The sequence below is a fragment of the Aegilops tauschii genome, chromosome 5 (genome assembly GCF_002575655.3).
Source record: "Aegilops tauschii subsp. strangulata cultivar AL8/78 chromosome 5, Aet v6.0, whole genome shotgun sequence".
NCBI lineage: Eukaryota > Viridiplantae > Streptophyta > Magnoliopsida > Poales > Poaceae > Aegilops > Aegilops tauschii.
The window spans coordinates 32,996,219-33,022,264 of NC_053039.3; the positions used below are offsets into that span (position 1 = coordinate 32,996,219).

General features: G+C 45.8%; 2 pseudogenes; one reads left to right on the top strand and one right to left on the bottom strand.

The window, feature by feature from the left end:
* The first annotated feature begins 615 nt into the window (after positions 1-615).
* LOC109780426 (disease resistance protein RGA5-like) lies at positions 616-25,665 on the top strand (annotated as a pseudogene).
* On the bottom strand, positions 2,249-12,028 carry LOC109780427 (disease resistance protein RGA4-like; annotated as a pseudogene).
* Positions 25,666-26,046: the final 381 nt, after the last annotated feature.

Genomic DNA, 26,046 nt, shown 5'->3' on the forward strand with positions numbered 1-26,046 from the left:
AGAAGGATAATAGGACATCTCGACTACACTAAACTGGGCTGCTTACCCACCTTTGTGTGAAGGAGGTTTTATAGGTAGAGAGGAGAAAATGGCGGGAAAGAACGACTGCAGTATGGAGGGAAAGGGTTGGCGGGAACTTATGGCGGGAAAGGGTTGGCGGAAACATATGGCGGGAAAGGGTTGGCGGGAAACGGGTGGCGGAAACATATGGAGGGAAAGAGTTGGCGGGGAAATACTGAGGGAAAGGGTTGCGCGAAATATATTTTTTCAATGTCTAAGATGGGCAATGTTTGCACAGAATTCATAAGTCAAAATAAAAAAAACATTTTGGCCTAACATAAGCCAAAGAGCGCAACCATGCAGCTTCGGCCTACCGTTCACGCGAAAAGGTGGGGCCCTGGGACTCTTTGGCCTACTGCTGACCAAAGAGTACTCTTCGGCCTACTGCTGACCAAAGAGTCCTTTTCGGCCCACTATGGATCTCTTCGGCCAATCATGACCGAAGAGTCATTTTTGGCCAACCACTGACCGAAAACCCTGCCTTCGGCCTAACAGAGGCCGACAAGGTCATACTTCTCAAAATTTTATGCATCAGGTCATATAGTTCCCTAATTGCTATAAAAACGTCATAGTTTTGGGGAAAAATCCTTTTATTGAACATGCTTTTGCGGCCCCTGCTTCAAAATAATCAATGAAGTAGACTATATAATAAGAATCAGAGATAAAATTATGAGTTCGCAATACAAGATCAATACATTTAAATAAGATCATGCACATGATAAGGGGAGGGGATTTTGGGTCGAGGCTAGTTAGGGTAAAATGACTAGATTTTTTCTTTTCTTTAGTGAATGACACACGAGACCTACCTGTTAGAAGGAATTAAGCTGATTTTTGCATGTCGGGTGCGAGCCTGGCATCAAAACACACCCTATATGGGTATTGTCTTCCCGTACTCGAACCTGGCTTATCCAATGGGTACAATTTTTTTCCATTATATAAATTATGAGTAATAGGGTTTTTTTACCCTGTTGGGTTTGCGGGTTGCGATATGTATGAGCCAACATTAAGAAATTTTAGCATGCACTCAAACCAAACGAAAAGGACTAAACCAAACCAAAAATACCTATTCCCTTTAATAGTAGGTATAGAGGTATAGATTTGGTCAAAAAAATAACATACATAGTCGAGTCACATTGGTGGCCGTCCGATCTTTCTCCGCGATTAGTGCCAACACAGGCGGCCGGCATCTTGCACCTGCGGCTTGTGGTGGGCATGCTACTCTGCATCAGCCACTTCTAGAGACCACCGGATGGCGCACGAGCAATGAGAGATGGATGAATCTGCCGGCGGGAGGTTGCCCGTCGGCCCGGCGTCGTCATCCTATCTCAAGCAGAGTTGGGGTCACGGCGGCTTGATTTGTAAGTGCTCTGTACCTGGGGTTCCTCATGTTTCAGAATTGGGCATGGATTGTGCAAATGTGGGGTGGCATCTAGCCTAGCTCTCTGTGTGTTTCTTGCTCCAAGAGATAAGATAGGAGCCGCCATTAACGTCGCTCGAGGTTGAGCGGCAGGCAGCATCTCCTTCCTGTGCTCCCGTGTTAAGGGGGCAGAAGAGATGTCCATCTACTGATTGACTACTTTTTGAGCAGCAAAGCAAATTAATGGGAGGAGATTGGGGTGCTAATTGCTTTTCTGCTTAGGATCTTGTAACTTACGATTTCACCTCTAATTATACCAATCCTTCATGATTCTGATTTCCCGTGGGCAAACAGGGGAAGAACACACCCATCTCGAATCCCCATGTATGGTCCATTAATCCTCAATATTTACCAAACGAAGCCTTGGGATTCAGATGCAACGTTTGCCAAACAAGATGGGCCCAGCAAGTGCCGAAACCCTTGCGGATGTCCCCGGTTGCTATATCAGGCGTGAACATATGATTTTTTGATATACCAAGTTGTCTGACACACTTATGCAGGGCTAGACGTACGGTGTTAATCATCTGTACAACATCTGGATGTGAATAAAATTGGCATGGATAGTTTAGAAGAAACATCAAGTTGATATTTTTTTAAAGAAAAGGCTATTTCTCTGGTCACATCCATTGAACCAATGGTTCAGTACACAACAACCAGCAAGGAAATAAGGATGACATGCATGTAACATCCATCAGTGTTCATGCTAATTATTGTAAGCTAACAAGAGCAATTGATTGACTCATAAGAAAGCAGTTCTTATGACTGTATGAAGGAAAATAAAAAAGTTCTGTGAAATATACCTCACAGTCGAACATGACCAAATATATATCCAACAACATATATGGTAAACGTTGTTACGGCACAGAAGAAATTGAAAATAACTTGTGCATTCAGGACAAACTTATTGGAAGCACTTCAGCAAGCGTCTTCAGGAAACGAGCTCATATCCTTCGCAGTCTGGTAGCCCACCCAGCACCTAAGAATCCACCATTAGTGCATGAGAAACTGACACCACGATTTCCAAAGGCTCAAAAAGACAGACCAGATGCCAACAGAAGCCACAACTATTTAAAACGTCAACCTGACACTCAAAGCAAACCCCAGCCCTGTCCCGAGCAAGATTAGCCCAGCCGATGCACCAACCGCCCATGTCGACTTCTTCAACGAAAGACCCCAATTTCCACCAGAGATGACAATCTCGCGCGAAGGCACTGTTTGTTTTGTAGGCCTCATTTCTGCAAACCGGTCCAGACGATAGCCAATGTGATAATTGAAAAACAACAGCAGCAGGGTCAGTAAGGAACATATTCTTAAAGACATTTCTAGCTTTCCATATATAGTCAAAATTAAAGCAGTGATTGGAACAACCATCAAATTTCTAACATCTCCAGTAAACTTCAGAACCCTACTACACATATCATTAAAAGAAAAAGGAACAACCTGAATATATAGAAACATGGCATAAAAGGAATAAGTGGTCCACAGTTAAACAAGCTAAACCTCTACACAACTATCTACATTCTCATTTTCTAAACCAATCCCATCGTCATCTGACAGCAGCTCCTGAATAGCTTTAGAATCAAAACTTTCCAGCTTTGGTTCCCCACTCAAAGGCACACTGTCAGACTTCTCCGTGCTAGCTATAAAAATACTACATCTAGCAGCTTCCATAACTCTAATCACTTGAATATATTTGTTTTACGTCAAGATATTACTTCCTAACTTCACCGCAGTTCTGCTAGCTACATCACTAAGAGAAGCATTGAAAGAATTTAAGATAATTGGAGTGTGTAAATTAACTACCTTGGTGCCATCTTCCATCTGCTGATCCTCTAAACCTGCCACTCCTTCAATCTTCTGTTTAGAACTTTCCTTGTTCGTCTGATCTATCATCTGAGTGCTCGGACCATTTTTCTTAGCAAAATCCTTTGGGTCATCAATGTTACCATCTTCTTTTTCATCATCGTCATCATGTTGACCATCACCAACAACATGTAATGCACAATAAAATATGTCACATGTGTGCATGATGAGGGAGTATATGTAACTCAACACCAACAATTAACCAAAGTACTAGCAATGAAGCAAAATAAGATGCACATCACTAAATTACCCGATTCTTCAGCAGCATCGGGCAGCGTTGTCACTGATAGCATTGCAGTAGTAGGTGGTGCCACAGGGCTTATTTTTGCAGCAGGTCCAGTTTCCACATCAACCTCGTCGGTCGTCATATTAGTGGCTGCCGCAGGGTTAATTTCCGCAGCAGGCTCACTTTCCACAGCAACCTCTTCAGCCGTCGTATCAGTAGGTGGTGCCGCAGGGCTTATTTTCGCAGCAGGTCCAGTTTCCACATCAACCTCATCGGTCGTCATATCAGTGGCTGCCACAGGGTTAATTTCCGCAGCAGGCTCACTTTCCACAGCAACCTCTTCAGCCGTCGTATCAGTAGCTAGTGCTGCAAAGCCAATTTCCACAACAGTCTCACTTTGACCATCGACCTCTTTGTCCGTATCGGTAGCTGTTGCTAGATGGATAATTTCTGCAGCAGGCTCACCCCCCATCGGTTTATGTCAACAAACAAAAGCTTGGGACGTCTGGGGTGGTTCTTTGCTGCTTCTTTCCACTCATATTTTGTTTCGTCGCTGACTCCATCATGGAGGCCGACCTCCTTAAGACGTGGCAGGGACTGGACCGTCATGCCACTAAATCCATTTAGATCCTTACATAGCAGTTTTAAGGACTCGAAGCGTGGCAGAGCTCCCTTTTGGATTTCCAGCTCAGTCATGACTTCCACAACAATGCATAGGTGTCGCAGGCTTATGAGTGCACCTTGTCCTATGACCAGCTTGTCCATTTGAGTTGCAATCAGCTTCAGGTACTCCAGGCCGCGCACTCTGCCTAGGTCATCAAGAGCGTCACCACTCAGGTTAAGATCACTAGTGAATGACAAGCACAGTTTAGTGAGACCACCCAGCTGCATGGTAACAAACAGAGGCAGCTGGCTGCATATGTTGTTCCCTTGTAGCTTGAGCAAGCTAAGGTAGTAGGAGTAATCATGTTCCAGGGAGAAATTCAGCAAGTTTGACCATGCATCGTCGATGTTCAGTGAGAGTGAGCGAGCTTCATTCAGTTGGGTTCCTCTCTCGATGAACGCCTTGATGGCCCTTGAGAGATGACTTAAGTTGTTGCTAGCAATGTCATCAGCGCAGGTGGACTCGCACCATATTTTTACCTTCGTCAGGTGCTCCATGTGATCCATGAGTTGTGGCAATTCTTGGTTCTTGTCCAAAAGAAATCCGGCTATCGTTTTTAGTTTACTGTTCTCTGACAACCAAGCTTGTAGCTTACGCATTATCCGGCTTCCTACATTTTATTGGAGCTTGAACTTTCCAAAGAGATGAACTAAACATGGCAGCTCAATGACTTGTGTAGGCAGAATCTCTATGTTCGATCTTCTTAGATCCAGTGTCTCCAAGAATTGAAGTTTCTTAATCTCCTTTGGAAGCACTAGAACCTTAAGAGAGCTTCCAAGGCTTAGGTACCTGAGCAGCAACAGGTTGCTGCATATCTTCTTGAGATGCTTGACCTTCAAGTGTTCATCGCATTCTTCTAGATCCAAAACTCGCATCAGTTCATACTTGGGAAAGTCCAACACAGATGTGTGTGCCTTACCGAAGACTGTCAAAGACCGGACAAGAAGTAAATCCTTTGGATTCATTTTGGACCTTGCTGCCCTTTTATGATGCAGAGAAAGCCACCGGATATTACTCCCAGGTAGGGGATCCTGATCATATAACAAGGTAACAAAGTTCTCACACATGGACTTGTGCAGGATGAACCCGAGCATCATGCCGGGAATTTGGTATCTCTTCACCTCTACACTGTTGCTGCTGCTGGCGTCAATAGGCTGAATGATACTCCTGTCAACCAGCTCATCAAAATTGTCAATGGCGACTCTGTGGGCATTGCGTCTATGGTCTTGTTTGACGAATCCTTCAGCTAACCATTTCCTTGTCAGTCTTCCTCTCCTGATTGGATGACCACTTGGGTAAATTGTAACACCCTGGATGTAACTTTCCATATTTGTAACTCCAACTCTTGCCATTTTCGGCTATGTGTTATGATATTCCCTTCGTGGTCGGGTTTTGTTTTTCCTTTTGCATTTTGTTCATGTCATGCATCTCATATCATGTCATCATGTGCATCTCATTTGCATACGTGTTCGTCTCATGCATCCGAGCATTTTCCCCGTTGTCCGTTTTGCAATCCGGCACTCCCACATTCACCGGCGCACCCCTCTTGTTTCTTTTCGTGAGCGGGTGTTGAACGTTCTCAGAATGGACCGAGTCTTGTCAAGTGGCCTTGGTCTACCACCTGTCAAGTTTCGTTCCATTTGGAGGTCGTTTGGTACTCCAACGGTTAACCGGGTAACCGCAAAGTCCTTTTGTGTGTTGCAGCAAAACCCCCCTCCAAAAAGCCCAAAACCCATCTAAGTCACTTCCATGCTCTAGGTCGTTCGATCACGATCGTGTGGGCGAAAACCGCACTCCATTTGGAGCCTCCTAGCTCCCTCTACCTATAAATATGTGAGCCTCCCCGAAACCCTAGCCCGCTCCTCCGGGCCGCCGGACGTGTCCGCCCGGCGCCGGACGAAAGCCGCCGCCGCCCACAGCCACTCAGACGCCGCCACGTGTCGCCCGTACACCGGCGCCCGCCGCCGGCCCGCGAAGCCCGCGGGAGGCCCTCCCGGCCCGTCGCCCCGCGCCTCCTTCCTCCTCCGGCGCCCCACCGCCCGTGCCGGCGCCCGTCCCCGCCGCCGACCGCCGGCCGCCCGTCGCCACCATCGCCGGCGCCGCCCGCGACCGCGCCTCCTCGCGGCCCCCGAGCCCGCGCCCCCTCTCCGGCGACGCGCCCCGCCGTCTCCTCCCTCTCCAGCCTCGTCGCCCTCTCTCTCCGGCCGGCGACTTGCCCCGAGCTCTCTCCGGCGAGCCCGAGCTCCGGCGGCCTCGACGTCCTCGATCCGAGCCAGATCCCGATCCAAAAGAACTAGGTTGACTTTTTCCCTCCCCCGAGATTTCTCTGAGTCCCGATATTTTTACATTATATGCTTCTGTTCATTGCATCATAACTCTCTGCATATAGCTCCGTTTCGTGCGTGTAATATATCGAGATGTTCGTCTCGAGATGCTCTTCATTTTGTTCCATTATGCCATGTTCTTTTGAATTTATCTCGATGCCCAAATCTCGGGTGCAAGAGTGCTATATGCTGTTACTTATCAGAACATGAGGATTTGTTATTTTTGTTGCATTTGATGTGTGCATCTTATGGGCATGAGCTCTACATGTGTTTTGATGTATGCCATGCCATCTTTACAGAGGTGTATGCCATGTAGTTTTGTGATCTCTGTGGTGACTAGCACAAGCATGCAAACTAGGCTTCGGGATGTTTCTGATTTCAGGGACTTAGTAATTCCACTAAGTTTGTTGCTGCTGTTATTTTGTTGCCATGTATCCATGTGTCTACAGAGAGATCCATACTCCTTTTGGTGATGTTCAGTAAGGATGTTTTGTAGATATAGTTGTTCTCTATCCAACAATGCCTCTGTTTACAATTATGGAGTGACCTAGAATGTCTTAATCTTGCTCTAATTTTGCTATAAAATATTCCTGGCAGATTGTTAACATGATATTCATTTTTGCCAAGGTTGTTGTAGTTGTTTCATACACGCTATGTATTTTCTCTTGATATGGATAGCTTAATAAACATGCCATCTTTCTGTAGGTATGCTTGTTTTGTCCTGAGTTGCTTTGTGTTGAGTGAATCAAGCTCACAAAGATGCCTTCATAATACTGTTTCTGCCATGATCTGTTTTCTGCCAAGTCTGAAACCTGTTAACGAAACTTGCTATGTTTACATGGTTGCCATCATATCTTATGGTCCTTTTTGTCTTATGGTCAGTAAGGGACTTTTGGTCTATGCATTTAGTATATTCATGCCATGCCTTGTTTTGCTATGTTAAGTTCCTGTAGCATGTTGATTGCTTGCTCTGAACATTGCTACCTGATGCTGTTTCAGCCATGTCCAGTAATTTCACTAAGTCTGTGATCCTGATATCTTTTGCACTTTTGCCATGCTTGCTTGAACCTGCTGTGGTGTGATCTAGCCGTAGCTCAGTGTTCATCTTTTGTCAAGCACCTCCGATAGATTACTGCCATATGCTTTGTTGCTATGTTGAAGTGCTGTAGCATAGTTACTTGATGTATTCTAAGTGCTATCATGCTGTTCATCGCAGAATAGTGTCATTCTTGTTTTGCTTGCCATTTGCAAACCGTGCATTCGTTTCCGGTGATCTTTATATCGATTTCAACCGAAATCATCTAATCTTTGCAGTGGCATGCTTGGTTTGCCAAGTTACTGCCTTGTTCATTATTTTTCTTCCGGAGCACGCATATGCATCGCCATATCTTGCATATCATGCATGTTTCGCATCATGTTGCTTGTGCATTTCCCGTGATTGATTGTGGTTCCATTGCTTGTGTTCTTGCTGTGGGTAGAGCCGGGAGACGAGTTCGTGAATGAGGAACCTGTTGAGTACGCTTACGAGGATCAAGCTTTCGACAACTCTGAGAGCCTTGCAGGCAAGATGACCATACCCTCGAAATCACTTCTATCTTTGCTTTGCTAGTTGTTCGTTCTATTGCTATGCTGCGCTACCTACCACATGCTATATCATGCCTCCCATATTTCCATGTCAAGCCTCTAACCATCCTTTCCTAGCAAACTGTTGTTTGGCTAAGTTACCGCTTTTGCTCAGCCCTTCTTATAGCGTTGCTAGTTGCAGGTGAAGTTGAAGTTGAAGTTGGTTCCATGTTGGAACATGGATATTTTGGAATATCACAATATCTCTTATTTAATTAATGCATCTATATATTTGGTAAAGGGTGGAAGGCTCGGCCTTATGCCTGGTGTTTTGTTCCACTCTTGCCGCCCTAGTTTCCGTCATATCGGGATTATGTTCCTTGAGTTTGCGTTCCTTACGCGGTTGGGTGATTTATGGGACCCCCTTGACAGTTCGCCTTGAATAAAACTCCTCCAGCAAGGCCCAACCTTCGTTTTACCATTTGCCACCTAAGCCTTTTTCCCTTGGGTTTTCGCGAGCCCGAGGGTCATCTTTATTTAAACCCCCGGGCCAGTGTTCCTCTGAGTGCTGGTCCAAACTAGAGCACCGTGCGGGACCGTCCCTTGGCAACTTGGGTTACGTTGGTACCTGTACCCTTCGCTTATCCGGTGTGCCCTGAGAACGAGATATGTGCAGCTTCTATCGGGATTTGTCGGCACATTTGGGTGGCTTTGCTGGTCTTGTTTTACCATTGTCGAAATGTCTTGTAAACCGGGATTCCGAAACTGATCGGGTCTTCCCGGGAGAAGGTTTATCCTTCGTTGACCGTGAGAGCTTATAATGGGCTAAGTTGGGACACCCCTGCAGGGTATTATCTTTCGAAAGCCGTGCCCGCGGTTATGAGGCAGATGGGAATTTGTTAATGTCCGGTTGTAGAGAACTTGTCACTTGACTTAATTAAAATACATCAACCGTGTGTGTAGCCGTGATGGTCTCTTCTCGGCGGAGTCCGAGAAGTGAACATGGTTTGAGTTATGCTTGAACGTAAGTAGTTTCAGGATCACTTCTTGATCATTTCTAGCTTCGCGACCGTTGCGTTGCTTCTTTTCTCGCTCTCATTTGCGTATGTTAGCCACCATATATGCTTAGTGCTTGCTGCAGCTCCACCTCTTTACACCATCCTTTCCGATAAGCTTAAATAGTCTTGATCTCACGGGTGTGAGATTGCTGAGTCCTTGTGACTCACAGATTCTACCAAAACAGTTGCAGGTGCCGACGATGCCAGTGCAGATGACGCAACCGAGCTCAAGTGGGAGTTCGATGAGGAACGTGGTCGTTACTATGTTTCTTTCCCTGATGATCAGTAGTGGAGCCCAGTTGGGTCGATCGGGGATCTAGCATTTGGGGTTATCTTATTTTCATTTGGATTTTGACCGTAGTCGGTCTATGTGTGGATTTTGGATGATGTATGAATTATATTTATGTATTGTGTGAAGTGGCGATTGTAAGCCAACTCTCGTTATCCCATTCTTGTTCATTACATGGGATTGTGTGAAGATGACCCTTCTTGCGACAATACCACAATGCGTTTATGCCTCTAAGTCGTGCCTCGACACGTGGGAGATATAGTCGCATCGTGGGCGTTACATAAATGCCCAGATATAGCAAACAAGTCTTGACATCTTGTTTACCAAGGCTGGTGTAGCTATGGACGAGCACGCGTTTCATGCTTGCTAAGGTCTCATTTGTCTCCAGATGTCCACCAAGGTTTTCACACAGGTTTGCCCATTTCACCCTCGTGGGATCACCTCCACTTTGCAAGAATCGGGCTGTGGTAACAAGAGCAAGGGGTAGACCATCACATTTTTTTAGCGCTTCTGAACCCAGCTGTGTATCACCTGGTGGTGGTGGATCCTTCAAGCAAGCTTCCTTGAAGAACAGTTGTCTTGAATGATCCTCGGCAAGAGTTGCCATCATGTACACATGACCATGAGCAGAGCTGCAGGCATTTGCCACGGAGTGGATGGCTGTCGTCACCATAACTCTGCTACTCACCCCTGGAATTACAGGGAAGGCATCTTTTATATCATGCCAAAATACTGCCTGCATGTCATCGATCACAATGAAAAACCTATAAACAGTAAAAGCGAGTTAGGACACATTCACTCTTCAGACAAAGCAAGTCTCGGGTAGCACATAATATAACAAGGAAATCTATCTCTTTTCACACTCTTGCGACACTCTCAGATCGTTGCCCTCCACAAGAATCTAATGCTAGAGAAACATAGCTCTCTATTCCTCTCTTGCTTGCATCTTGCTTTTGATTGGATTCTTATGGGAGGACTTATTTTTCTTTTCCTTTTTGGAACCATGCAGAGCATTTGCATGTATATTCATTAAGAAGAAAGAAAATTATGAACTCCGAAGGTCGGACAACCCTTACAACGCCCAAGATGACTTCTTTTTTTAGTATTGTTTCTTGTAGCTCAAAGGCTTCTGAGTGCTAACAGGATTAGGATTATAGTCACCCGGTTCAACATCAACCTTGACTTGCAATTGATCTGATCATAGATATTCATTAGTTTTGTAGTCGCATGATATTAAACTAATCTGCCTATCTCCTCCTGCTCCTGGACTTTGTTTTCCTTTATGATTGGGAGCATACAGATCGAGGGAAAGAAGTGGTAGTTTAGCATTCTTAGCCATCAAGCCATTCATATGGCTTCATATTGTTACATTTACATGAACTTGTGTAATCCTAAGACTAAGAGCACGCGCGCCCGTGCCCTACTTATCTGCATGTTAATCTTGCTGGTTCATTAGGTAATGAAAACTTTGATGGATGGTCGAATCAAACTAATTGTGGTAATATAAAAGATGCATCTTATTAGCTATATTGGTCTTTCCAAAAAGAAAAGCTATATTGGCGATCCTGTAGTGTGGAGGCCGGGTACTGTGCTGTATACATATGTTTTGGAATCAGAGAGAAAAGTGAGTCCGGAAAACCAATGTAAACGACGTAAAAAGCTAGGGTAGATAATATCTTGTATACCTCTTGGTACCAAGGCACTCTCTGAGGCTTGCACAGAGCTTGCTGTTCCTGGGATGGCAGGACTTGCCCGCACTTCCACCACTACTAGTAATGGTCGATTGCATTCCAAGCTGCTGGAGTATCTCCTTGAGAACATCCCCCGCACCTTTTTGTGCAGCACGAACCCAAGCCCGTGCTTCGTATTCGCCAACAACGGCGGGGCTCTCATACATGGCTGGCAAGGAGAGTCTTCCCTATACCACCGAATCCGACGATGGAGATCACTGATCACCTCGAGTTCTTTGGGTTGGCCTTGTTGTGCTTCCCTTAGCAGCTCTATGAGCTCGTCCCGGGGCACGTCCATGCCAACGGCAGCCACCGAGCTGTCCCTCTCATCAGATGGTTCCCCTGACTCCAAAGTGCTGGATCCGCCAGCATACTCACCGGTGATGTAGCTTGTTCTCAGCTTGGATGCATCCTCGGATTTCTTCGTGAGACGACGGATCGCTGCAGCAAACTTGTTACGAGCATTCCTCGTCTTCACCCGGTGAAGTTTCTTACCGATCCATGACACGCCGGGCTTGAGCGTCACACGGTGCGTGAAGCGGTCGATGCAGTCTTCGATATCTTAAGCCAAGTCACGCACCATAGTGATCTAGGCCTTATGCACGAGGTTGCCACTCCACGGTGGACGATCGCCATCTTCTTGAATGGCTGCAGAAATCATCGGAGACTCGCTTCTGAGGTAATTGATGTCATGCTCCAGCTCGACCCGCAGCTTGTGATTTTGTACCAAGTAATCCAAGAGCTTAGGTGTGTTCCTACCGGCCACACTGCTTGCCACGGTGGCAGACGCAGCTAATTCCGCCATCTGCACACCGCACCCCCTGCCTCTTGATTGATCAGTGTTGGAAATATGCCCTAGAGGCTATAATAAATAGGTTATTATTATATTTCCTTGTTCATGATAATCGTTTATTATCCATGCTAGAATTGTATTGATAGGAAACTCAGATACATGTGTGGATACATAGACAACACCATGTCCCTAGTAAGCCTCTAGGAGACTAGCTCGTTGATCAATAGATGGTTATGGTTTCCTGACCATGGACATTGGATGTCGTTGATAACGGGATCACATCATTAGGAGAATGATGTGATGGACAAGACCCAATCCTAAGCCTAGCACAAGATCGTGTAGTTCGTTTGCTCAGAGCTTTTCTAATGTCAAGTATCACTTCCTTAGACCATGAGATTGTGCAACTCCCGGATACCGTAGGAATGCTTTGGGTGTACCAAACGTCACAACGTAACTGGGTGGCTATAAAGGTGCACTACGGGTATCTCCGAAAGTGTCTGTTGGGTTGGCACGAATCGAGACTGGGATTTGTCACTCCGTGTAAACGGAGAGGTATCTCTGGGCCCACTCGGTAGGACATCATCATAATGTGCACAGTGTGACCAAGGAGTTGATCACGGGATGATGTGAGTTACGGAACGAGTAAAGAGACTTGCCGGTAACGAGATTGAACAAGGTATAGGGATACCGACGATCGAATCTCGGGCAAGTAACATACCGATGGACAAAGGGAATTGCATACGGGATTGATTGAATCCCCGACATCGTGGTTCATCCGATGAGATCATCGTGGAACATGTGGGAGCCAACATGGGTATCCAGATCCCGCTGTTGGTTATTGACCGGAGAACGTCTCGGTCATGTCTGCATGGTTCCCGAACCCGTAGGGTCTACACACTTAAGGTTCGATGACGCTAGGGTTATAGGGAAAGTATGTACGTGGTTACCGAATGTTGTTCGGAGTCCCGGATGAGATCCCGGACGTCACGAGGAGTTCCGGAATGGTCCGGAGGTAAAGATTTATATATGGGAAGTCCTGTTTTGGTCACCGGAAAAGTTTCGGGTGAAATCGGTAATGTACCGGGACCACCGGGAGGGTCCCGGGGGTCCACCAAGTGTGGCCACCAGCCCCAGAAGGCTGCGTGGGCCAAGTGTGGGAGGGGACCAGCCCCAGGTGGGCTGGTGCACCCCCCCACCAAGGCCCAAGGCGCATGGGAGAGTGGGAGGGGGCAAACCCTAGGTCCAGATGGGCCTTAGGGCCCATCTAGTGGGGCGCCCCCCCTCTCCTCCCCTTGGCCGCCCCCCCTTGATGGGATCTAAGGCTGGCCGCCTCCTCTTGGGGGTGGAAACCCTAAGGGGGGCGCAGCCCCCTCCCCCCCTATATATAGTTGAGGTTTGGGCTGCCCAAGACACACGAAAAAGTCTCCTTTTGGCGCAGCCCTACCCCTCTCCCTCCTCCTCCTCTCCCGCGGTGCTTGGCGAAGCCCTGCGGGATTGCCACGCTCCTCCACCACCACCACGCCGTCGTGCTGCTGCTGGATGGAGTCTTCCCCAACCTCTCCCTCTCTCCTTGCTGGATCAAGGCGTGGGAGACGTCACCGGGCTGCACGTGTGTTGAACGCGGAGGCACCGTACTTTCGGTGCTTAGATCGGAATCAACCGCGATCTGAATCGCTACGAGTACGACTCCCTCATCCGCGTTCTTGCAACGCTTCCGCATCGCGATCTACAAGGGTATGTAGATGCACTCCCCTTCCCTTCGTTGCTAGTAAACTCCATAGATTGATCTTGGTGATGCGTAGAAAATTTTGAATTTCTGCTACGTTCCCCAATAGTGGCATCATGAGCTAGGTCTATGCGTAGTTTCTATGCACGAGTAGAACACAAAGTAGTTGTGGGCGTTGATGTTGCCAATTCTTCTTGCCGCTACTAGTCTTATCTTGTTTCGGCGGCATTGTGGGATGAAGCGGCCCGGACCGACCTTACACGTACGCTTACGTGAGACAGGTTCCACCGACTGACATGCACTAGATGCATAAGGTGGCTAGCGGGTGTCTGTCTCTCCTACTTTAGTCGGAACGGATTCGATGAAAAGGGTCCTTATGAAGGGTAAATAGAAATTGGCAAATCACGTTGTGGTCATACGTAGGTAAGAAACGTTCTTGCTAGAAACCTACAAACCACGTAAAAACTTGCAACAACAATTAGAGGACGTCTAACTTGTTTTTGCAGCAAGTGCTATGTGATGTGATATGGCCAGAAGATGTGATGAATGATATATGTGATGTATGAGATTGATCATATTCTTGTAATAGGAATCACGACTTGCATGTCGATGAGTATGACAACCGGCAGGAGCCATAGGAGTTGTCTTTATTTTTTGTATGACCTGTGTGTCATTGAATAACGCCATGTAAATTACTTTACTTTATTGCTAAGCGCGTTAGCCATAGAAGTAGAAGTAATCGTTGGCGTGACGACTTCATGAAGACACAATGATGGAGATCATGATGATGGAGATCATGGTGTCATGCCGGTGACAAAGATGATCATGGTGCCCCGAAGATGGAGATCAAAGGAGCATGATGATATTGGCCATATCATGTCACTATTTGATTGCATATGATGTTTATCATGTTTTGCATCTTATTTGCTTAGAACGACGGTAGCAAGTAGGATGATCCCTTATAATAATTTCAAGAAAGTGTTCACCCTAACTGTGCACCGTTGCGAAGGTTCGTCGTTTCGAAGCACCACGTGATGATCGGGTGTGATAGATTCTTACGTTCGAATACAACGGGTGTTAACGAGCCTAGCATGTACAGACATGGCCTCGGAACACACGCAATACACTTAGGTTGACTTGACGAGCCTAGCATGTACAGACATGGCCTCGGAACACGGAGGACCGAAAGGTCGAGCATGAGTCGTATAGAAGATACGATCAACATGGAGATGTTCACCGATCTTGACTAGTCCGTCTCACGTGATGATCGGACACGGCCTAGTTAAACTCGGATCATGTTTCACTTAGATGACTAGAGGGATGTCTATCTGAGTGGGAGTTCATAATCAGATGAACTTCATTATCATGAACATAGTCAAATAGGTATTTGCAAATTATGTCATAGCTTGCGCTTTAGTTCTACTGGTTAAGATATGTTCCTAGAGAAAATTTAGTTGAAAGTTGGTAGTAGCAATTATGCGGACTGGGTCCGTAAACTGAGGATTGTCCTCATTACTGCACAAAAGGCTTATGTCCTTAATGCACCGCTCGGTGTGCTGAACCTCAGTGTCGTCTGTAGATGTTACAAAACATCTGACATACACGTTTTGATAACTACGTGATAGTTCGGTGCGGTTTAGAATTGTGGCACCCAAGACATTTTTTGAAACGTCGCAGAACATGTGAGATGTTCCGAAGACTGAAATTGGGATTTCAGACTAGTGCCCACGTCAAGAGGTATGAGACCTCTGACAAGTTTCTTAAGCCTGCAAACTAAGGGAGAAAAGCTCAATCGTTGAGCGTGTGCTCAGATTGTCTGAGTGCCACAATCGCTTGAATCGAGTGGGAGTTAATCTCCCAGATGAGATAGTGATAGTTCTCCATAGTCATTGCCACCAAGCTAGTAGAGCTTCGTGATGAACTATAACATATCAAGGATAGTTATGATGATCCTTGAGCTATTCGCGATGTTTGACACCGCGAGAGTAGAAATCAAGAAGGAGCATCAATTGTTGATGGTTAGTAAAACCACTAGTTTAAGAAGGGCAAGGGCAAAAGGGATACTTTATGAAACAGCAAGTCGTTTGCTGCTCTAGTGAAGAATCCCAAGGTTGAACCCAAACCCGAGACTAAGTGCTTCTGTAATGATAGGAACGGTCACTGAAGCAGTACTACCCTAGATACTTGGTAGATGAGAAGGCAGGCAAGGTCGACAGAAGTATATTGGATATACATTGTATGAATGTGTACTTTACTAGTACTCCTAGCAGCACCAGGGTATTAGATACCGGTTCGGTTGCTAAGTGTTAGTAACTCGAAATAAAAGCTGCGGAATAAACGGAGACTAGCTAAAGGTGAGATGACGATGTGCGTTGGAAGTGTTTCCAAGGTTGATGTGATCAAGCATCGCATGCTCACTCTACTATCGAGATTTGGTGTTTGCGTTGAACATGATTGGATTATGTTTATCGCAAAACGGTTATTCATTTAAGGAGAATAATGGTTACTCTGTTTATTTGAATAATACCTTCAATGGTCTTGCACCTAAAATGAATCTCGATCGTAGTGATACACATGTTCATGCCAAAAAGATATAAGATAGTAATGATAGTACCACATACTTGTGGCACTGCCACTTGAGTCATATTGGTATAGAACGCATGAAGAAGCTCCATGTGGATGGATCTTTGGACTCACTCATTTTTGAAAAGATTGAGACATGCGAACCATGTCTATTGGTATATATATGCATGAAGAAACTCCATGCAGATGGATTGTTTAGACTCACTTGATTATGAATCACTTGAGACATGCAAATCATACCACATGGGCAAGATGACTGAAAGTCCTCGTTTTCAGTAAGATGGAACAAGAGAGCAACTTATTGGAAGTAATACATTTTGATGTACGCAGTCCAATGAATGCTGAGGCACGCAGTGGATATCGTTATGTTCTTACTTCACAGATGATTTGAGTAGATGCTGAGTGTATTTACTTGATGAAACACTAGTCTGAATTATTGAAAGGTTCAAGTAATTTCAGAGTGAAGTTGAAGATCGTCATAACAAGAGGATAAAATGTCTGTGATATGATCATAGAGATGAGTATCTGAGATACGAGTTTAGCACACAATTGAGACATTGTGGAAAGTGTTTCACAATTAATACCGCCTGGAACACCATAGTGTGATGGTGTGTCCGAACATCACAACTGCACCCTATTGGACATGGTGCACACCATGATGTTTCTTATCAAATTACCACTATCGTTTATGGGTTAGGCATTAGAGACAACCACATTCACTTTAAAAGGGGCACCACGCAATTCCGTTGAGACGACATCGTTTATAGAAACCTAAGTTGTCGTTTCTTAAAAGTTTGGGGCTGCGATGCTTATGTGAAAAAGTTTCAGGCTGATAAGCTCAAACCCAAAGCGGATAAATGCATCTTCATAGAATACCCAAAACAGTTGGGTATACCTCCTATTTCAGATCTGGAAGCAAAAGTAATTGCTTCTAGAAATGAGTCCTTTCTTGAGGAAAAGTTTCTCTCGAAAGAATTGAGTGGGAGGATGGTGGAGACTTGATAAGGTTATTGAACCGTCGCTTCAACTAGTGTGTAGCAGGGCACAGGAAGTTGTTCCTGTGGCACCTACACCAATTGAAGTGGAAGCTTATGATGGTGATCATGAAACTTCGGATCAAGTCACTACCAAACCTCGTAGGACGACGAGGATGCGTAATACTTCAGAGTAGTACGTGATCCTGTCTTGGAAGTCATGTTGTTGGACAACAATGAACCTACGAGCTGTGGAGAAGCGATGGTGGGCCCATATTCTGACAAATGGTTAAAAGCCATGAAATCCGAGATAAATGGATCTTTGAGAAGAAGACGAACATGGACGGTAATGTTACCGTCTATGAAGCTCGACTTGTGGCAAAGAGTATTTCCACAAGTTCAAGGAGTTGACTACGATGAGATTTTCTCATCCGTAGCGATGCTTAAGTCCGTCGGAATCATGTTAGCATTAGCTGCATTTATGAAATCTGGCAGATGGATGTCAAAACAAGTTTCCTTACCAGTTTTCGTAAGGAAAGGTTGTATGTGATACAATCAGAAAGGTTTTGTCGATCCTAAGGATGCTAAAAGGTATGCTAGCTCCAGCGATCCTTCCATGGACTAGAGCAAGCATCTCGGAGTCAGAATATACGCTTTGATGGAGTGATCAAAGTTTTTGGGTTTATACAAAGTTTGTTAGAAACTTGTATTTACAATAAAGTGAGTGGGAGCGCTACAACATTTCTGATAAGTATATGTGAATGACATATTGTTGATCCGAAATGATGTAAAATTTCTGGAAAGCATAAAGGGTTGTTTGAAAGGAGTTTTTCAAAGGAAGACCTGGATAAAGCTACTTACATATTGGGCATCAAGATCCATAGAGATAGGTCAAGACGCCTGATGATACTTTCAAAAGACAGCACACCTTGACATGATTTTGAAAGAGTTCAAAATAGATCAGCAAAGAAGGAGTTCTTGGCTGTGTTACAAGGTGTGAGTATTGAGTGAGACTCAAGACCTGACCACAGCAGAAGATAGAGAAAGGACGAAGGTCGTCCCCTATGCTTTAGACGTAGGCTCTATAGTATGCTATGCTGTGTACCGCACATGTAGTGTGCCTTGCCATGAGTTGGTCAAGAGGGTACAATGGTGATCCGGGAAAGGATCTCATGACAGCGGTCGAACTTATCCTTAGTACCTAGTGGACTAAGGAATTTTCTCGATTATGGAGGTGAAAAGGAGTTCGTCGTAAAGGGTTACGTCGATGCGAACTTTGACACTAATCCGGATGACTCTGAGTAGTAAACCGGATTCGTATAGTAGAGCAATTACTTGAAATGGCTCCAAGTAGCGCGTGGTAGCATCCACAAAGATGACATAGATATTCGTAAAGCACACACGAATCTGAAAGGTTCAGACCCGTTGACTAATAACCTCTCTCACAAGCATAACATGATCAAACCAGAACTCATTGAGTGTTAATCACATAGAGATGTGAGCTAGATTGTTGACTCTAGTAAACTCTTGGGTGTTGGTCACATGGTGATGTGACCTGTCAGTGTTAATCACATGGTGATGTGAACTAGATTATTGACTCTAGTGCAAGTGGGAGACTGTTGGAAATATGCCCTAGAGGCAATAATAAATAGGTTATTATTATATTTCCTTGTTCATGATAATCGTTTATTATCCATGCTAGAATTGTATTGATAGGAAACTCAGATACATGTGTGGATACATAGACAACACCATGTCCCTAGTAAGCCTCTAGGAGACTAGCTCGTTGATCAATAGATGGTTATGGTTTCCTGACCATGGACATTGGATGTCGTTGATAACGGGATCACATCATTAGGAGAATGATGTGATGGACAAGACCCAATCCTAAGCCTAGCACAAGATCGTGTAGTTCGTTTGCTCAGAGCTTTTCTAATGTCAAGTATCACTTCCTTAGACCATGAGATTGTGCAACTCCCGGATACCGTAGGAATGCTTTGGGTGTACCAAACGTCACAACGTAACTGGGTGGCTATAAAGGTGCACTACGGGTATCTCCGAAAGTGTCTGTTGGGTTGGCACGAATCGAGACTGGGATTTGTCACTCCGTGTAAACGGAGAGGTATCTCTGGGCCCACTCGGTAGGACATCATCATAATGTGCACAGTGTGACCAAGGAGTTGATCACGGGATGATGTGAGTTACGGAACGAGTAAAGAGACTTGCCGGTAACGAGATTGAACAAGGTATAGGGATACCGACGATCGAATCTCGGGCAAGTAACATGCCGATGGACAAAGGGAATTGCATACGGGATTGATTGAATCCCCGACATCGTGGTTCATCCGATGAGATCATCGTGGAACATGTGGGAGCCAACATGGGTATCCAGATCCCGCTGTTGGTTATTGACCGGAGAACGTCTCGGTCATGTCTGCATGGTTCCCGAACCCGTAGGGTCTACACACTTAAGGTTCGATGACGCTAGGGTTATAGGGAAAGTATGTACGTGGTTACCGAATGTTGTTCGGAGTCCCGGATGAGATCCCGGACGTCACGAGGAGTTCCGGAATGGTCCGGAGGTAAAGATTTATATATGGGAAGTCCTGTTTTGGTCACCGGAAAAGTTTCGGGTGAAATCGGTAATGTACCGGGACCACCGGGAGGGTCCCGGGGGTCCACCAAGTGGGGCCACCAGCCCCAGAAGGCTGCGTGGGCCAAGTGTGGGAGGGGACCAGCCCCAGGTGGGCTGGTGCACCCCCCCCACCAAGGCCCAAGGCGCATGGGAGAGTGGGAGGGGGCAAACCCTAGGTCCAGATGGGCCTTAGGGCCCATCTAGTGGGGCGCCCCCCCTCTCCTCCCCTTGGCCGCCCCCCCTTGATGGGATCTAAGGCTGGCCGCCTCCTCTTGGGGGTGGAAACCCTAAGGGGGGCGCAGCCCCCTCCCCCCCTATATATAGTTGAGGTTTGGGCTGCCCAAGACACACGAAAAAGTCTCCTTTTGGCGCAGCCCTACCCCTCTCCCTCCTCCTCCTCTCCCGCGGTGCTTGGCGAAGCCCTGCGGGATTGCCACGCTCCTCCACCACCACCACGCCGTCGTGCTGCTGCTGGATGGAGTCTTCCCCAACCTCTCCCTCTCTCCTTGCTGGATCAAGGCGTGGGAGACGTCACCGGGCTGCACGTGTGTTGAACGCGGAGGCACCGTACTTTCGGTGCTTAGATCGGAATCAACCGCGATCTGAATCGCTACGAGTACGACTCCCTCATCCGCGTTCTTGCAACGCTTCCGCATCGCGATCTACAAGGGTATGTAGATGCACTCCCCTTCCCTTCGTTGCTAGTAAACTCCATAGATTGATCTTGGTGATGCGTAGAAAATTTTGAATTTCTGCTACGTTCCCCAACAATCAGACCATTACTGATACTGGTTCTTCCCTTCCCTCCTCCGCCCGCATGGGATTTCGTGGATACAGAGAAAAGGTAAGGTCCAACAACTCAACAGCAGCCACAACCGCATAAACTCCAGGAAGCTTCAATTTTATTATCAATAATGTTAGTTAGCCCATCACATCACAGCACAGCACATCACATCAGATACATATATTTTTTTTGGGGGGAAAGACATCAGCCACATAGATTAATATTCACCAGTTAACATCCGTCCTTGTTCCCTCTTTGATAGGTCGCCTGCGGATGAGGGCATGTCGAGCTCCGAAAGAAGCCGGGATCCAATGGCACCCATTGGGTATGTCAAGTCTCAACCACACCCATCCACTGAAACTTGGTGGCATTTTATTTATCCCCATGGCAGCTCATTTCTCTATTTATATTGTCGGCCACACCTTGTGCAATGGTGTTTTTCACCATCCTGTCCCCTCTGCATCTTTCCGTTTAGATGTTACCATCATAGGAAGATGATATTCCGCGCTAAAACACTGTTTTATTGGGGAATGAGAGGACTGAGAAAATAGAGTGGTGATCGAGTAGAGGATAGCTGGTTTTGATTAATTGATGGAGCAACTGAGAGAGTTCAATGAGGAGGTGCAGATCGTGGAAGAGGAATCTCCTGAGGTGCGCAGGCACGTCGTCCTCTCTGTTCCAAGTCCTGCTAGAGGTGGGAGCCCCTCTTTACTTACCAACTCATGCAGCACTACTTAGCTTGTTTCTTTTGGATAGGAAGAAGAATGGCTAACTGTCGTGTTGTTTCTGTGTTGTGACCACGAGATTGTTGTCTTGGTGTGATTGCTTGTTCCTCGCTAAATTTTCCGACTTTGACATTGTTTGATGCATTTCGCTTTCTCATAATGCTGAAGGTTGGATTTCTATTAATTAATTAATTAATTGTACCTTCGTTTGTGTGTGTTCAGATGATTTCAGAGGCAGAGGTGAAGTCAGGGAGACGAGGGGCCCAATTAGTGCTTCCCTGGGTGCCATGAGACCCCTTGTTGGGAAGCTGGACATGTTGCTCTTTGGGGATGCTCCTCTGGAATGCTCTTCCAAGAGGGTTAAGGACGGTATGCACCTCCTCAAAGATGACGTTGAGAAGATAAGCTCCTACCTTGATGACCTGTCTGAGCTAGAGGACCCTCCCCTGACGGCCAAGTGCTGGATGAATGAGGTGCGTGACTTGTCCTATGACATGGAGGATTACATCGACAGTTTAGTAGTTGTGCGACCTAAAGATTTCCCCCTGTTACCAACATCAAGAGCACCAAATCCCACCGCAAATTGTCCAGCCATATCAAGACTTCCAAGAGTCAGATTATTATTGCGGAAACGCTATCAGAATTTAGGATGTATGTCCAAGAGGTGATTCAACGGTACCAGAGGTACAATCTCCATTCTTGCAGAACCTTGAGGCGTAGGTTTGTGTCCCTTGGCCCTATGCTTCTTCCAATGCCATATAAAGAAACTGATGACATAGTAATCGATGGCCGGATGAATGAATTTATCAACTCACTGGTTAATGATGGGGACCAGCAGCTCAAGGTGCTATCTGTTCTTGGATCTGCTTGTCTTAGTAAAACTACACTTGCTAGAGTGATGTACAGCAGATTTAGGAAACAATACAGTTGCCGAGCTTTCATTCGGGTGTCCAAGAAACCTGATATGAAGAGAATTTTCCGTGACATGCTCTCACAACTCCAGCGGCAGCAACCCCCACAATATTATATGGAAACTGATCTCATTCACCATATCAAGCAATATCTACAGGATAAAAGGTAGTGGCTTTTTTCCTTCATTCGAAGTATACCGGATTTTTTTCTTCATTCAAAATATACCAAAGTTCCCATGCTCCCTAGTACTAATATGAGTTGATTACATGTATGCAGGTATTTAATTATTCTTGATGATGTATGGGCTGCATCAGTATGGGATATTATTAATCATGTTTTGCCAAAGGGTAATTGTGGAAGCAGAATAGTAACAACTACGCAGATCGAAGACATTGCATTAGCGTGCTGCCATTATCAGTCAGAGTATGTTTTTGAGATGAAACACCTAGATGATGATCATTCTAGAAAGCTTTTCTTTAATAGACTTTATGGCTCTGAAGTGATTGTCCTGAAGAGTTCAAAGAGGTACTGGATGACATTGTTGAAACATGTGATGGTTTCCCGCTAGCCACAATCAGCATAGCTAGCCTTTTAGCAAGCCAACCTGTCATGTCAATTGATCTTTTGACGTACATCCAACAGTCGTTAAGCTCTTCTCTTTCTACATCAGAAAAAACGAGACAAGCACTGAATCTTAGCTTCAATAATCTTCCTCGTTATCTGAAGACATGTTTGCTGTATCTTAATATGTATCCAGAGGGCCAGATATTCTTCAAGGATGATTTGGTGAAGCAATGGGTAGCTGAAGGTTGTATTGATACAGCGGAAGGGCAAGACATGGTGAAACTTGCAGAGAGCTATCTTGATCAACTTATTGGCAGAAGACTCATACTACCTATATGTATCAACTACAACAATGAAGTGTTGTCCTGTACAGTTCATGACATGGTACATGATCTTATTGCATACAAGTCTGAAGAAGAAAATTTCGTTTTGGTAATAGACCACAGTCAAGCAAATGTGTCACTTTCTCATAAGGTCCGTCGACTATCTCTCCTCCTTGGCGGTGCAAGATATGCCAAGAAACCAGCAAATATCAGAAAGTCACAAGTTCGGTCACTTAGATTTTTTGGATTATCTGAGTGCATGCCTTGCATTAGAGATTTCAAGCTTCTTCGTGTTCTGAATCTCCAACTACCGGGTCATGGTGGCGACGCTGATGCCGACTCTTTTGATCTCACTGGGATCTCAGAACTGTTTCAACTGAGATATTTGAAGATTGCATGTGATGTCTGCATAGAGCTTCCAAACCATGGGCTACCATGTTTGGAATTGCTGGATATTATGGATGCAAGAGTTGCTAGTGTTCCATGTGATATCCATCTACCACACTTGTTGCACCTCAGCCTTTCTGTCGAGAGAAATCTGCTGGATTGGTCTGTCAGTAAGGGGAGCCTTGGCAAGCTGAACTACCTGCAGGATCTTCATGTTAGCATTGTTCCGTCTGCGCCTTCCTACGTTGTGGAGAGAAGCATGGAATCTCTAGGCTCTTTAATCGGAGGACATGGAAGCTTGAGAACTATACAAGTGGTGGCTCATGGCTCCTCGGTACAAAATGCTCTGGTTCGTGGTGTGTCAAAAGTAACCATTTCATGGGATGACTTGGCACCTCCCCCGTTTCTCCAGAGATTTGAGTGTTCGCTGCATAAGTGGCTTGGAAAACTTGGCAACCTATGCATTTTGAAGATTTCAGTAAGGGAACTGATGATGGATTGTATTGATATTGTTAGAGGATTGCCAGCCCTCGCCACTTTGTCGCTGTATGTGCAGAAGGCGCCCATTGAAAGGATCATCTTTGACAAAGCCGGGTTCTCAGTTCTGAGGCACTTCAAGTTGAGGTTCACGAGTGGTATAGCTTGGCTAGTGTTTGAGGCAGATGCAATGCCTAATCTCTGGAAGATGAAGCTAGTCTTCAACGCCACCCCCCCCAATGGACCAACATCCTTTTCTTTATTCTTCGAAGCAAGGCGCCTTCGAACGACACCAACGTGGTACTGCAATTATCAGCGTCGAGCCTATGCCAGAGCTTAGAGAGATGTCGGTAAAATTTGGGGGTGCAGCTGCTGATCTAGAGTATGCCATGAGGACCTTCGTAAGGAACCATCCGAGCAATCCTACAATCATAGTGCAACTGGTGGATCACAGTTCCTATGGCGACGGAATCACAAAACAGAGAACATAGCAACCAGATGAGATTGTGGAGGAGGAGCCGACATCCAACAGTAAACAGCCAGACGAGACCCTGATGGAAGAAGTAGGTAATTATGACAAGATTTTTGAGAGAGTGTTTGAGAGACCAAGGTAGGCACTACCAGTGTTCATTGTAAACGCAGGGAGATATTGCCCTCCTGATTTAATTTCTCGTGTTTTAACGAAGCTAGTTAATTTTGTTGTAACCAGGATTTCGAGGCCATCCCTCCCAGAAAAAAAGAGAAACAAGATTTCAAGGACATCCCTCCCAGGAAAAAAGAAAGAGAAGATTTCAAGGTCATTCAAATCCTCTTCGCTTCTGCATTTTCCAGGCACATTTCATTTCTGTCAACTGGTTCTGTAGAGATGTTTCGCCACTAAGCTAGTAGAGTTACTTGGTCCACATACATGCTGAAATGACTAGGGCCTTGCAATTTGACTAGGCAACTTTGTCCTAAGTGATAAAATTCTTGTCCCAAACTAGCAATACGCAAACAAATTAATTCTCTCCAACTCTTGACTTGGCTTGAGTGGGAACATGCATCGCATTGAAGAAGGGCCTCTGACACTTGGGGTGGATCCATGAGGTGAGTGGGACTACAAAGGGTGGATTTATGGACAAGATTGACAGAGGTGCTGCTGATTCCGTCGAGACGACGCGGTCATATGCTACTAGATCAAGTCCCTCATATGCTGCTACTTGAGAATGACATGGCCCTGAGCTCGTCTGGTCTGTCGTGCGTCGCCGGTGTGCTGCTCACCAGGCAGCTTGTACAAGAGAGATTCTGTCGGCGTTCTCTTATGCAGCACCCTGTTTCCCAGGACTGGAGAAGAGGAGGAGTTCAAGAGAAAGCCCCCATTGAAACATCCGACTTGTATTATTTTAGTTGCAATTTCAGAGTTCCGATGGTTTTCACTGCGTTCTTCTGATGGCTTTCATTTCCCAGCTTTGTTTGTGAGCATGTTACTACCAGTTATTTTCCGAACATCAAGTTCCGTGTTACGCTTGTATTTTGTTGAAGATTGTTCGAATTCTGAAGAAGACTAGTAGTTTAGAAAGAAGAACCCTATTGGTTTTGTGCAGGCAAAGAACGCCTATTGGTTTTGGGCGGGTTCTGAGGTTCAGTCCCGTAGGTCTTGACAGCCACAAGGATAAGCTCCTCGCTTTTTCCTTGTTGCATCAGCTGCTCCCAGCGAGAACCACCATTTAAAAACATCCTGAATTCTGAATCGCGCAGCTATGCCGGATGGCTGTCTCGAGCGCACACGCGAGAGCCGTCCGATACGCCCGATCGCCACCGACGCGTGCGGAATCGTCCGACCAGAACAATAATAATCCACGTCATGACAAGTGCAAGGATGTGGCCCACGTGAGGACAGTGCATGAGGTGGGGATTCAGTTCGAACTTAGATCTGCATGCATTTAATTAGCGTTTTCAAAATTTTGAAAAGCTATAACTTTTGGACCAA